The 14,448-nt window shown below is 44.4% G+C and overlaps 1 protein-coding gene across 2 annotated transcripts in view; it reads right to left on the bottom strand.

Annotated features, from left to right (window-relative positions):
- LOC124012883 (mothers against decapentaplegic homolog 1-like) overlaps nt 1-12,994 on the bottom strand; it is a 31,278-nt gene extending 18,284 nt beyond the window's left edge. For both annotated transcript variants that reach the window (XM_046326902.1, XM_046326903.1), the window contains exon 1: nt 12,868-12,994. The gene's annotated coding sequence lies outside the window, so the exon portion shown is untranslated. The remainder of the gene's footprint in view (nt 1-12,867) is intronic.
- Nucleotides 12,995-14,448: the final 1,454 nt, after the last annotated feature.

The following is a 14,448-nucleotide window of genomic DNA, read 5'->3' as shown; positions in this document are numbered from 1 at the left end:
CTACTATTTCTATTCCTACTAATACTACTACTACTACTACTACTACTGCTGCGACAGGACAGGAACGGAACACAAAGGAAGTGGGGACTCCTAATCAGGGGAAAGGATCGGGAACAGGTGTGCTACAGGGGGGAAGAGGGATAGAAAGAGGGATTACTACTGCTGCTACTATTACCACTACTACTACTACTACCACTACTATTACTACTACTGCTACTATTACTACTGCCACTACTTCTACTACTACTACTACTACCACCATTACTACTGATGCTACTACTACTACTATTATTACTGCTACTACTAGTAGTACTACTGCTAGTACTACTACTACAGACTAACAGGCAGTGATGGTTCTTTGAGAACAGGTGCTGTTTATAACAGCTGGGGTGTGTGTGTGTGTGTGTGTGTGTGTGTGTGTGTGTGTGTGTGTGTGTGTGTGTGTGTGTGTGTGTGTGTGTGTGTGTGTGTGTGTGTGTGTGTGTGGCGGGGTGCCATTGGGGGCCTGCTATTGCTAACCACGCTGACAGGGAAGCTGAAAGCTCCTCCTATATTTAGCCTAGCCGCGCAAACACATTTACTAATTTAAAAAGCGGTGTAAGGGGAAGGGAGAGGTATGTATGCGAGGGTATGTGTTTTATTGCATGTGTGTGTGTGTGTGTGTGTGTGTGTGTGTGTGTGTGTGTGTGTGTGTGTGTGTGTGTGTGTGTGTGTGTGTGTGTGTGTGTGTGTGTGTGTGTGTGTGTGTGTGTGTGTGTGTGTGTGTGTGTGTGTGTGTGTGTGTGTGTGTGAGAGATGGAGAAAGAGAGAGATAAGCTACATCAAGGTAAACCTGGGCTTGAGGGCAGATATCCTCTGTCTGGCCTGCTGCTGACCAGGGCCAGGCCCACTCCCATGACACCACATTGGAGCAGCATTGTGTTTCAGCCATATGGGAGGAAGTACAGTTGAAGTAGGAAGTTTACATCCACCTTAGCCAAACACATTTAAACTCAGATTTTCACAATTCCTGACATTTAATCAGAGTAAAAAATTCCCTGTCTTAGGTCAGTTAGGATCACCAATTTATTTTAAGAATGTGACATGTTAGAATAATAAGAGAGAATGATTTATTTCAGCTTTTATTTTTTTCATAACATTCCTAGTGGGTCAGATGTTTACATACACTCAATTAGTATTTGGTAGCATTGTCTTTAAATTGTTCAACTTAGGTCAAATGTTTCAGGTAGCCTTCCACAAGCTTCCCACAATAAGTAAGTTGGGTGAATTTTGGCCCATTCCTCCTGACAGAGCTGTTTGTAGGCCTCCTTGCTCACACACGCTTTTTCAGTTCTGCCCACAAATTTTCTATAGGATTGAGGCCAGCGCTTTGTGATGGCCACTCCAATACCTTGACTTTGTTGTCCTTAAGCCATTTTGTCACAACTTTGGAAATATGCTTTAGGGTCATTGTCCATTTGGAAGACCCATTTGCGACCAAGCTTTAACTTCCTGATTGATGTCTTGAGATGTTGCTTCAATATATCCACATAATTTTCATCCCTCATGATGCCATCTATTTTGTGAAGTGCACCAGTCCGACCTGCAGCAAAGCACCCCCACAACATGATGCTGCCACCCCCGTGCGTCACGGTTGGGATGGTGTTCTTCGGCTTGCAAGCCTCCCTGTTTTTCCTCCAAACATAACTATGGTCATTATGGCAAAACAGTTATATTTTTGTTTCATCAGACCAGAGAACATTTCTCCAAAAAGTACAATCTTTCTCCCCATGTGCTGTTGCAAACCGTAGTCTGGATTTTTAATGGCGGTTTTGGAGTAGTGGCTTCTTCCTTGCTGAGCAGCCATTTAGGTTATGTCGATATAGGACTTGTTTTACTGTGGATATAGATACTTTTGTACCTGTTTCCTCCAGCATCTTCACAAGGTCCTTTGCTGTTGTTCTGGGATTGATTTGCACTTTTCGCACCAAAGTAGGTTCATCTCTAGGAGACAGAACGCGTCTCCTTCCTGAGCGGTATGACAGCTGCGTGGTCCCATGGTGTTTAAACTTGTGTGCTATTGTTTGTACAGATGAACATGGTACCTTCATCAGACATTTGGAAATTGCTCCCAAGTATGAACCAGACTTGTGAGCGAGGTCTACATTTTTTCTGAGGTCTTAGCTGATTTATTTGGATTTTCCCATGATGTCAAGCAAAGAGGCACTGAGTTTGAATGTAGGCCTTGAAATTCATGAATGAACCAGACTTGTGGAGGTCTACAATTTATTTTCTGAGGTCTTGGATTTCTTTTCATTTTCCCATGAGGTCAAGCAAAGAGGCACTGAGTTTGAAGTTTGGGCCTTGAAATACATCCACAGGCACACTTCCAATTGACTCAAATTATGTCAATTAGCCTATCAGAAGCTTCTTAAACCATGACATAATTTTCTGTAATTTTCCAAGCTGTTTAAAGGCACAGTCAACTTAGTGTGTGTAAACTTCTGACCCACTGGAAATGTGATACAGTGAATTATAAGTGAAATAATCTGTCTGTAAACAATTGTTGGAAAAATGACTTGTGTCATGCACAAAATAGATGTCCTAACCGACTTGCCAAAACTATAGTTTGTTAAAACCTGTTGTGACTAGGGGGCAGTATTTTCATTTTTGGAAAAATAACGTACCCAAAGTAAAACGGGATATTTTTTCTTAGGACAAGATGCTAGAATATGCATATAATTGACAGCTTAGGATAGAAAACTCTAAAAGTTTCCAAAACTGTACAAATATTGTCTGAGTATAACATAACTGATATTGCAGGCGAAAGCCTGAGAAAAATCCAATCCGGAAGTGCCTCGTGTTTTGAAAGCTCTGCGTTCCAATGCGTCCCTATTGAGCAGTGAATGGGCTATCAACCAGATTACTTTTTCTACGTATTCCTCAAGGTGTCTACAGCATTGTGGCGTAGTTTTACGCATTTATGTTGAAGAATACCCATAAGCGGCTATATTGTGTAAGTGGTCACCTGATGGCTCTCAGAGTGACTCTCACGTAAAATACAGAGGTAGCCATTTTTCCAATCGGTCCTACTGAAAAACCAATTGTCCCGGTGGATATATTATCGAATAGATATTTGAAAAACACATTGAAGATTGATTATAAACAACATTTGCCATGTTTCTGTCGATATTATGGAGCTAATTTTGAATATTTTTTCGGCGTTTTCGTGACCGTAATTTCAGGTCGATTTCTCAGCCAAATGTGAAGAACAAACTAAACTATTTCGCCTACAAAAAATTTTATTTTTGGAAAAAATGAACATTGGCTATCTAACTGGGAGTCTCATGAGTGAAAACAGCCGAAGCTCATCAAAGGTAAACGTTTTAATTTGATTGCTTTTCTGATTTCCGTGACCAAGTTACCTGCTGCTAGCTGGACAAAATGCTATGCTAGGCTATCGATAAACTTACACAAATGCTTGTCTAGCTTTGGCTGTAAAGCATATTTTGAAAATCTGAGATGACAGGATGATTAACAAAAGGATAAGCTGTGTCTCAGTATATTTCACTTGTGATTTTCATGAATAGGAATATTTTCTAGTAATATTTATGGTCTTTCTCTCTGTCATCACCACCACCTGCATAGCAGCAACGTCACTTCCAGTTTAGGCCTGCAGGTCTCTCCACAGGTGGAGAGGGAGAACATTCAGAGGACTGAAGAAGAGAGGACAGATGTCTCTCTCTCTCTCGACCTCTCCATGGGTGGACAGGGGGATGGGAAGGGTTATGATTGGAAAGGGATGGTAAAAACGTTGTCTCAGTGTTGTTATGTGATCTTTACATGTATTCTGTATACCGGTGGAGACTGCTGAGTGGAGGACAGCTCATAATAATAGCTGGATCGGCACAGGTGGAATGGAATCAAACACATAGTACCATTCCACAAATTCCACTCACTCCATTACCACGAGCCCGTTGTCCTCAATTAAGGTGCCACCCCACCCCCCCTAAGTTTTAGATGCACTATTGTTAAGTGACTGTCCCACTGGATGTCATAAGGTGAATGCACCAATTTGTAAGTCGCTCTGGATAAGAGCGTCTGCTAAATGACTTAAATGTAAATGTAAATGCAGTATACATATACAGTACCAGTCAAAAGTTTGGACACACCTACTCATTCAAGGGTTTTTATTTTCTACATTGTAGAATAACAGTGATGACATCAAAACTATGAAATAACACATAGAATCATGTAGTAACCAAAAAAGTGTTATATTTTAGATTCTTCAAAGTAGCCACGCTTTGCCTTGATGACAGCTTTGCACACTCTTGGCATTCTCTCAACCAGCTTCGCCTGGAATGCTTTCCCAACATTTTGAAGGAGTTCCCACATATGCTTAGCACTTGTTGGCTACTTTTCCTTCACTCTCCAACACATCTAAAGGACAGATTTCTACCTGTCTAATGTCCATTGCTCGTGTTTCTTGGCCCAAGCAGGTCTCTTCTCTCTGAACTTATCCTCTGCAGCAGCGGTAACTCTAGGGTCTTCCTTTCCTGTGGTGGTCCCTCAAGAAAGCCCGTTTCATCACAGCGCTTGATGTTTTTTGCGATTGCACTTGAAGAAAATGTCAAACTTTCTAGAAATGTTCCAGATTGACTGACCTTCATGTCTTAAAGTAATGACTGACTGTCGTTTCTCTTTGCTTATTTGAGCTGTTCTTGCCATTATATGGACTTCGTATTTTACCAAATAGGGCTATCTTGTGTATACCACCCCTACTTTGTCACAACACACCTGTTAATTGAAATGCATTCCAAATGACTACCTCATGAAGCTGGTTGAGAGAATGCCAAGAGTGTGCACAGCTGTCATCAAGGCCAAGTGTGGCTATTTTGAATAATCTGTTTTGTTTAACACTTTTTTGGTTACTACATGATTCCATATGTGTTATTTCATAGTGTTGATGTCTTCACACTTGTTCTACAATGTAGAAAATAGTAAATAAAGAAAAACCCTTGAATGAGTAGGTGTCCAAACTTTTGACTGGTACTGTACGTTACAGTACCAGAAAATATGTATTTTTAAGTTGTAGATTTTATTGTGTATTTATGACTTTGTAAATGGTAAATTATTGAATTTGAAATAAACCATTCTCTCTCTAACAGGTTTTCCCGACATTCTGGGATGAGATTCCCTTTCCATGAACGGAAAAGGAGATCAAATTAAAAAGCAATGACACACAACTCAATACCAACGACAGCTCTTGTCTGTCAATCTCAAACACAACCCTGCTTTGATGGGCAGTCAGACAGTCAGACAGTCAGACAGACAGTCAGTCAAACAGTTGGCCAGATAGTCAGACAGTCGGTCAGATAGTCAGACAGTCAGTCGGTCAGACAGAGAGTCAGTCAGTCAGTCAGTCAGATAGTCGGTCAGATAGTCAGACAGTCAGATAGTCAGATAGTCAGACAGTCAGATAGTCAGAAAGTCATCAGTCAGAAAGTCAGTCAATAAGTCGGTGAGATAGTCAGTAAGTCACTCACTCACTCAGACAGTCAGTCACTCAGACATTCAGTCAGTAAGTGGGTCAGATAGTCAGACAGTCACTCAGTCAGACAGTCAGACAGTCACTCAGTCAGACAGTCAGTCAGTAAGTCAGGCAGATAGTCAGACAGTCAGTTAGTCACTCACTCAGACAGTCAGTCAGTCAGTCAGTCAGTCGACAGCCCATCTCACCACACGCTCCAGACCAGCTGCAAAAAACAACTCGTAATCCAATTCAGATGGAGGATTCCAGGAAAGTAGAGAGTGATAGACTGTAACAGGAACATCTGGACAGACAGGGCTCTCTACACAATCACCTACTGTCAACAATATCATACACTTGGATTAGATCTTCTGGATTTCTCCAGTCCAGACCTTACTTGGGTATTTCCAAACATGAGGATCTGAAGGGAATAGGTGTGACTTTCGCTCACAGTTAAAAACGGTACGTTTTATTTAGCTATTTCAGTCCAAAAAAAACAGGACGTTTCTTCTGTTAATTGCCATCATTAGAATCTACTAATCTCCAACCTGATGAGGATCTATAATGTATGACCAATATATGATCAGAGTTTGATCAGCATTACTGTCACGCTCGTCCTCTTCTTCTGACGAGGACTAGCAAGGATCGGACCAAAGCGTAGCGTTGTACGTGTTCATGACGATATTTATTCAACTCAGAACACTAAAACAAAAATAACAACGAGAATGATTCGAAACAAAACAGTCCTGTCTGGTGACATACACAAAGCCCAAAAATAATCACCCACGAAACACAATAGAAAACAGGCTCCCTAAATATGGTTCTCAATCAGGGACAACGATTGACAGCTGCCTCTGATTGAGAACCATACCAGGCCAAACACAGAAATAGCAAATCATAGAAAAACTAACATAGACAACCCACCCAACTCACGCCCTGACCATACTAAAACAAAGACATAACAAAAGAACTAAGGTCAGAACGTGACATTACCCCCCCCAAAGGTGCGGACTCCGGCCGCAAAATCGGAACCTATAGGGGAGGGTCTGGGTGGGTGTCTGTCCGCGGTGGCAGCTCTGGCGTAGTCTTTGTCCGCCTCCTCAACTGCCTCCGTGGCCTCTTTCGAGCGGCGACCCTCGCCGCCGACCTCGGACTGGGGACCCTCGCAATGGGTCCCGAAAGGACAGGAGATTTCGGCAGCACCGGACAGGTGGAAGACTCCGGCAGCGCCGGAGTGACGGGCGATTCTGGCAGCTCCAGGCTGACGGGGCGGCTCCGGACAGACGGGGCGGCTCCGGACAGACGGGGCGGCTCCGGCAGCTCCGGACAGACGGGGCGGCAGCTCCGGCAGCTCCGGACAGACGGGGCGGCTCCGGCAGCTCCGGAGCTCCGGACACGGGGCGGCAGCCGGGGCGAGCTCCGGACAGACGGGGCGACTCCGGCAGCTCCGGACAGACGGGGACTCCGCAGCTCCGGACAGACGGGGCGACTCCGGCAGCTCCGGCAGCTCCGGACACACGGGGCGACTCCGGCAGCTCCGGACAGACGGGGCGACTCCGGCAGCTCCGGACAGACGGGCGACTCCGGCAGCTCCGGACAGACGGGCGACTCCGGCAGCTCCGGACACGGGCGACTCCGGCAGCTCCGGGGCGACTCCGGCAGCTCCGGACAGACGGGGCGACTCCGGCAGCTCCGGACAGACGGGGCGACTCCGGCAGCTCCGGACAGACGGGGCGACTCCGGCAGCTCCGGACAGACGGGGAGGCTTGTAGGGAGGAGACGGAGAGACAGCCTAGTGCAAGGGTCTGCCACCGGAGGGCTGGTGCGTGGAGGTGGCACCGGAAAGACCGGACCGTGAAAGCACACTGGAGGTCTCGAGCATCGAGTCTGCCCAACCCTACCTGGCTGAATGCTCCCCGTAGCCAGGCCAGTGCGGCGAGGTGGAATAGCCCACACGGGGCTGTAGTGGCGAACCGGGGACACCATGCGTAGGGCTGGTGCCATGTATCCCGGCCCGAGGAGATGCACTGGAGACCAGATGCACTGAGCCGGCTTCATGGCACCTGGCTCGATGCCCAACCTAGTCCGGCCGATACGAGGCGCTGTCATTGAAAATAAGAATATGTTCTTAACTGACTTGCCTGGTTAAATAAAGGTAAAATAAAATAAAAAAATAAATAAAATGTACCACACCGGGGACACCGTGCGCCTCACAGCATAACACGGTGCCTGCCCGGTCCCTCTCTCTCCACGGTAAGCACGAAGAGTTGGCACAGGTCTCCTACCTGACTTCGCCACACTCCCCGTGTGCCCCCCACCAATACATTTTTGGGGCCGCCTCTCGGGCTTCCAGCCGCGCTGCCGTGCTGCCTCCTCATACCGCCGCCTCTCAGCTTTTGCTGCCTCCAGCTCTGCCTTGGGGCAGCGATATTACCCAGCCTGTGCCAAGGGTCCTTTGCCGTCCAGGATCTCCTCCCATGTTCAGGAGTCCTGAGATCGCTGCTGTTGCTGCCCATTACAACGCTGCTTGGTCATTTGGTGCTGGGCGATTCTGTCATGCTCGTCCTCTTCTTCTGACGAGGAGTAGGAAGGATCGGACCAAAGCGCAGCGTGGTACGTGTTCATGACGATATTTATTCAACTCAGAACACTAAAACAAAAATAACAAGAATGATTCGAAACAAAACAGTCTTGTCTGGTGACATACACAAAGACAGAAAATAATCACCCACGAAACACAATAGAAAACAGGCTCCCTAAATATGGTTCTCAATCAGTGACAACGATAAACGCTGCCTCTGATTGAGAACCATACCAGGCCAAACACAGAAATAGCAAATCATAGAAAAACTAACAGACAACCCACCCAACTCACACCCTGACCATACTAAAACAAAGACATAACAAAAGAACTAAGGTCAGAATGTGACAATTACTGTATGAAAAAGGAAAAATGGGATTGTATTCACGCTTGAAACAGACAATGCCCATATGGGGTTGTCTGTGGACCAGTCAAAATAGAATGGGGGCCGGTGTTGTTGTGCCCTACCCTGGACTGTATAGAATGGGGCCGGTGTTGTTGTGTCCTACTCTAGACTGTATAGAATGGGGCTGGTGTTGTTGTGCCCTACTCTGGACTGTATAGAATGGGGCCGGTGTTGTTGTGCCCTACTCTGGACTGTATAGAATGGGGCTGGTGTTGTTGTGTCCTACTCTGGTCTGTATAGAATGGGGGAGGGTTTGGGCTACTCTGATAAACTTACATTAGCTTTATACAGAATGTTCTTAGAACAGGAGTGGTAAAAATGTAAATGAGGAACCAAAGGTAATGTGATTGGTAAGGTTTCAGTATCACCTTGTTAGTCCTCAGACACAATAACTACCAAGCTAGATCACACACTATCTGATAAATGGTTACTACAAATCATTATTTGATCACTGGTCGTTGGTTACTACAGGCGACCCCGTAGAGCTGTGATAATCTGATATCCGATCCCCCTCCTAAAAGGTAAGCCTGACCTACACTTTTCTTTCTTTCCTAAATCACATTAACCTCCCAAACATCTTCCAGTCCAGCCGCCCCCTTCTCTAACCTCTCTTACCCAACACATACTTAAGGTGTGTCCCAAAAGGCACCCTATTCCCTACACAGTGCACATACTGCTATGGGCCCTATAGGTTGTGTAATATATAGAGAATAGGATGCCATTTGGGATGCAGAGTTACGCCTCTCCCTTACACAAGTAGGGTCCAATTAAGCATCACACAAATATCTGTAGCGGACAGGTCCCACTCTTATCCACCCTCTGCCCATTTAAGCTGAAACACCAGCCGCCGTTTACACAAGAGCTCCATAAAAGTGCCCAGGCAGAGCTATCTATCTATCTTCCTTGCCTGCCATTCATCCAGCCTGTATTGGGTTAGTGCGCTAAGTGGCGCTAACGCTAACCCATTGGTGAGTAGTTAGCATAGCGAGGCAGAATTATTGGGAGTCAGAGGGATCTAATAGGTTAGCCCATGATCACATGTCATTGACAAGGCCTGTTAGCCTGACCTGTGCCATTCCAAGCCTGCGCTAGGTGCTAGCCACCAATCCCTACCAACCCCATTGATCATTTTGCGCTAGCTGCTTCAGTCAGTGCTGTTAATCAATTTAGGGGCCGGGGCTGTAGGATGAGGAGCCAGTAATGATGCTCTCTGCTCTCTCCCCAGAGACGGGGCATTATAAAGAAGTTACATTATTTATCAGCAGGGCCTGGACGGGGCCTCCATTAGCCCCCACTCAATTGAGTCGCTGGCTATGAAGGGAGGAGTGGATGGAGAGAGGAATAAAGAGAAGCAGAGAGATAAAGAGAAGAGGAGAGAGGGATAAAGAGATGGAGAGAGATAACGAATAGAGGAGAGAGGGATGGGAGAGGAGGGTGTGTGTGCGTGCGTGCGTTTCTTGTGTACGTTCGTGTGTACGTGCATGTGCAAGTGTGTCTGAGAGAGAAAAAAAGAGTGAACAGAGAGGCCAAGGGAGGAAAGAGGGAGAGAGAGGGAAAGTGAGAGGGGGAAAGAGTGAGGAGAGAGAGAGAGGAACGAGGGAGGAGAGAGAAGGGGGATGCAAATTCTTGTTAATACACACACTGTCTAGCCTCTCGGCGTAAACCTTCCACTTCACACAAGAGTGTTCCCTCTAACTGTCAGCTCAGCAGCCCAACACAAATAGTGACTGTATGGCCTCTTTGTGCTGTCTCCCTCTCACTCTGTGTGGCCTGACCCATCGCCATGGACGAGGTGTGTCTATTCCATGTATTATGTGTTCATTAATACACAGATAACAATCATCAAGTACCAAAACTGGATATCAAAATTCAATGAATGAGTATCGATGAATGATCTCCAAAAGGCAGCCGAGAGAATGTGTTTCGACAAGCAAGCCCTCACGAACTAGGCCTACCCACAACACCACAACACCCAAACAACCATACCTCCCCAGCCTCTACAGTAGACAGAAATAACCAGACAGACAGACAGACAGACAGACAGACAGACAGACAGACAGACAGACAGACAGACAGACAGACAGACAGACAGACAGACAGACAGACAGACAGACAGACAGACAGACAGACAGACAGACAGACAGACAGACAGACAGACAGACAGACAGACAGACAGACAGACAGACAGACAGACAGACAGACAGACAGACAGACAGACAGACAGACAGACAGACAGACAGACAGACAGACAGACAGACAGACAGACAGACAGACAGACAGACAGACAGACAGACAGACAGACAGACAGACAGACAGACAGACAGACAGACAGACAGACAGACAGACAGACAGACAGACAGACAGACAGACAGACAGACAGACAGACAGACAGACAGACAGACAGACAGACAGACAGACAGACAGGAAGACGGAGAGGTTTTGCCCTTGGTGACTAGACACAGCATTGACCCAGGAGGTCTACACAAATCTAGGGTCAGTTATCACACACGCACACGCACACACATCCACCATACCTCACGTTAGCCACAAACATAACTCACCCACTGTAACCAACACATGGGCTTTCAATCAGCTATCCCAACCATCCCAGGCATTTGGGGTAAGTGTTGTGTTTGTGGTGGTTGGGATGGTCGGGAGGACACCTCAGGCCAACACATCATGAGGAGTCTGGGAGGGGTCGGACATATAGAGAAGGGCTATTCTGAGGATGCCTCTGTCTGAACTGAGAATTATGTTATGGCTGGAGACTGGAATGTGGTTAGCTTGTTTATTCCTATAAGGGGGAAATGTCTCTCCAAGTCCACCATGTGCTGTACCAGACTGAATACAGGAGATGTCCACCTATAGATGAACAGAAGAGGAACTGAGAAATGTGCCATTTCCTCTGTATAAGATCCAGGTTAAATGTCTAAGCTAAGACTGGACTCATTTTTACAGTGGTAACTACACAGATGAATACCCCATTCACTGAGATAATGTTGCATATGAATGATCAATATCACTATCAACACTAGGATTTAGAGATACAGTAGACATGTCCCTTTCACTCCTTCTACTATCCTGTCTTTAGCGAACCCAACAGCTATCTGTTATCATTCCAGAAATATCACATCTTTAGAACTATGTAACACAGGCATTGCATCACAATCGTTATATCTATTTAAAAGTGTGAATAAAGCCAAACCGTCACGTCTACAGTGTGCCCCACAACAACAATAAACAAGCTAGTGGTCCTTCTGTAGCTCAGTTGGTAGAGCATCTACAGTGTGACCACCCATATGTAGAATGTATGCAACAACTGTAAGTCGCTTTGGAAAAACAGCATTTAATATTATTTAATAATAATATTAATAATAATATTAATAATAACAAAAAACAAACAAATTGTTCATTTATAATAGAACACAAACCTGAATTTGACAAGGATGCTGCAGGATTCAACAATTGTACTAAATCATGGACAAGGACAAATTCCAGTCCTTTGAGTAATCTGATATGTCATCATCAATGATGTCAGGAGATCTGGCCCTGCTGCTCAGGGTCTCACAGTCACACAGGCTCGCTCTGCATCCATGAGACATGGAACACACACACACACATACATATATGCACACAATGCACGCACACTAACACACGCATGTGCACGCGCGCGCAAACACACACGATGGAAAAGATAGATAGCCTATGTTGATTATTTAAAGCAAGTCATTTAGCAATGAGACACAGCTTCCCTCCAAATGGACACTGACGTTGAGATGAAGATCATTGTTAATATCCAATTAAATATCGCAAATCTTGGTTTTGCATCTTGGTTTTGCTGCTACATGCATGATGCATGAACATAAATCAAATAATCTGCATGACATTTACCAATGGAAAGTACAAATGTGATGTTGATACTATTTCTGAGTACAAGAGGCCTACATCAGTAGCATATTAGATTTAATCACAACAAATACAGATGGACAGACTGATATTGAACATCATACCAACACAATGCATCACAAAGGTTAACCATCAAAGCAGACTGACACATTGAAATACACACATTGTGCACACTATTAATATTGTTCACAAGTACGTATTCCAACTGTAGAATACACGACAATACAATGTTACAAATATTAAATTAATCCCACATTCTACTAACGTTAATTGCCAATCAATCTCTGTTGCCAAATATGATAGACAGAAAAGTTTGAAGCCTCAAAATACATTTTCACTGTCTCTATCCCTTTTAAAAAGTTGCAAATACTATTTTCTTATAAGCAATAGATCTAGTCAACCGAACATACTCATTCCCCCAAGGTTGTTGATGTTTTGACGGGTGAAAAATAAAGTTTACAGTACCTTATAAACAGCTATCAAGCTCGCTCTCAACCCTCCCATACTATTACAGCTGCCTGTCTCTGGTCTCCTCGCGCTGGCGTCAGGGAGTCGCTGGGCCGTCGCACCCTCCGCGGAGCGCCAGTATCATGCCGCGGGATACAGTTTGGGGCGGTCCGTGAATAACAAGACCTACTTTTACACATCTAACATTTTCATGCACTGTGGAATGGATTATGTAACTGTAAAACAATGTATTCTTTCGTGGAGTTTTAAAAAAAGAGGGCTAGCTCTTTTGCTATTTTGGCAGTGGAGACTCTAGCCAAGTTGATTGCCTGTAGAGGACTATACACTCATCTGACTCCTGTTTCTTGTTAAAAGATAGTTATGTGCTGCATCTTTTATGTGCAAATTGCATGAATGAGAAAAGAAGTACATTTAGCATATTTATTTTACGAAGCTGTGAACATTTTTGAGGGTTTGATTCATTGTGATTAGATAGCAGAACATTCTTGCAGATAGATAGGCACAGCTGTTTTTGATGAACAGTTGCATTTATTCAAAAGATACATTTATTGCCATTGATGTATTACTGATTCAACAAAATGGCCACACACATTCACACACTGTAAATAAAGATTGTGATCATTTCTTGTCAAAGGAATGCATAGAATAAATTATAAATTAATGCATATAACCGACATAAAAGCACAGGTTATTCTGGTGTAATACTATATAATATAGTAGTTTAGGCCATTTAGCAGATGCTTTTATTCAAAGTTACTTACAGTCAAGCATGTATACATATACATTCTTATATTATACTGAACAAAAATATGAACACAACATGCAACAATTTCAAAGATTTCACGGAGTTATAGTTCATATAAGGATATCAGTCAATTGAAATAAATAAATTAGGTCCTAATCAATGGATTTTACATGACACAGCCATGGGTGGGCCTGGAAGGGCCACTTGGGAGCCATGCCCAGGAAATCAGAATGAGTTTTTCCCCACAAAGGGGCTTTATTATAGACAGAAATATATATGGTATCAGACGATCCCTAGGGTGATGAAGACGGATGTGGAGGTCCTGGGCTGGCGTGGTTACAATGTGGTCTGCGGTTGTGAGGCCGGTTGGACGTACTGCCAAATTCTCTAAAACGACGTTGGAGGTGACTTGTGGTAGAGAAATTAACATTTAATTTTCTGCCAACAGCTCTGGTGGACATTCCTGCAGTCAGCATGCCAATTTCACGCTACCTCAAAACTTGAGACATTTGTAGCATTGTGTTGTGTGACAAAATTGCACATTTTAGAGTGTCCTTTTATTCCCCCAGCACAAGGTGCACCTGTGTAATGATCATGCTGTTTAATCAACTTATTCATATGCCACACCTGTCAGGTGGACGAATTATCTTGGCAAATGAGAAATGCTCACGAACAGGGATGTAATCAAATTTGTGCACAACATTTAAGAGAAATAAGTTTGTTCTGCATATGGAACATTTCTGAGATCTTTTATACCAGCTCATGAAACATCGGATCAGCACTTTACATGGTGCATTTATATTTTTGTTCAGTATATATTCAGTAACCAGAAT

The sequence above is a fragment of the Oncorhynchus gorbuscha genome, linkage group LG24, assembly GCF_021184085.1.
Source record: "Oncorhynchus gorbuscha isolate QuinsamMale2020 ecotype Even-year linkage group LG24, OgorEven_v1.0, whole genome shotgun sequence".
Classification (NCBI taxonomy): Eukaryota; Metazoa; Chordata; class Actinopteri; order Salmoniformes; family Salmonidae; genus Oncorhynchus; species Oncorhynchus gorbuscha.
This window is presented reverse-complemented; position numbering and strand designations above follow the sequence as displayed.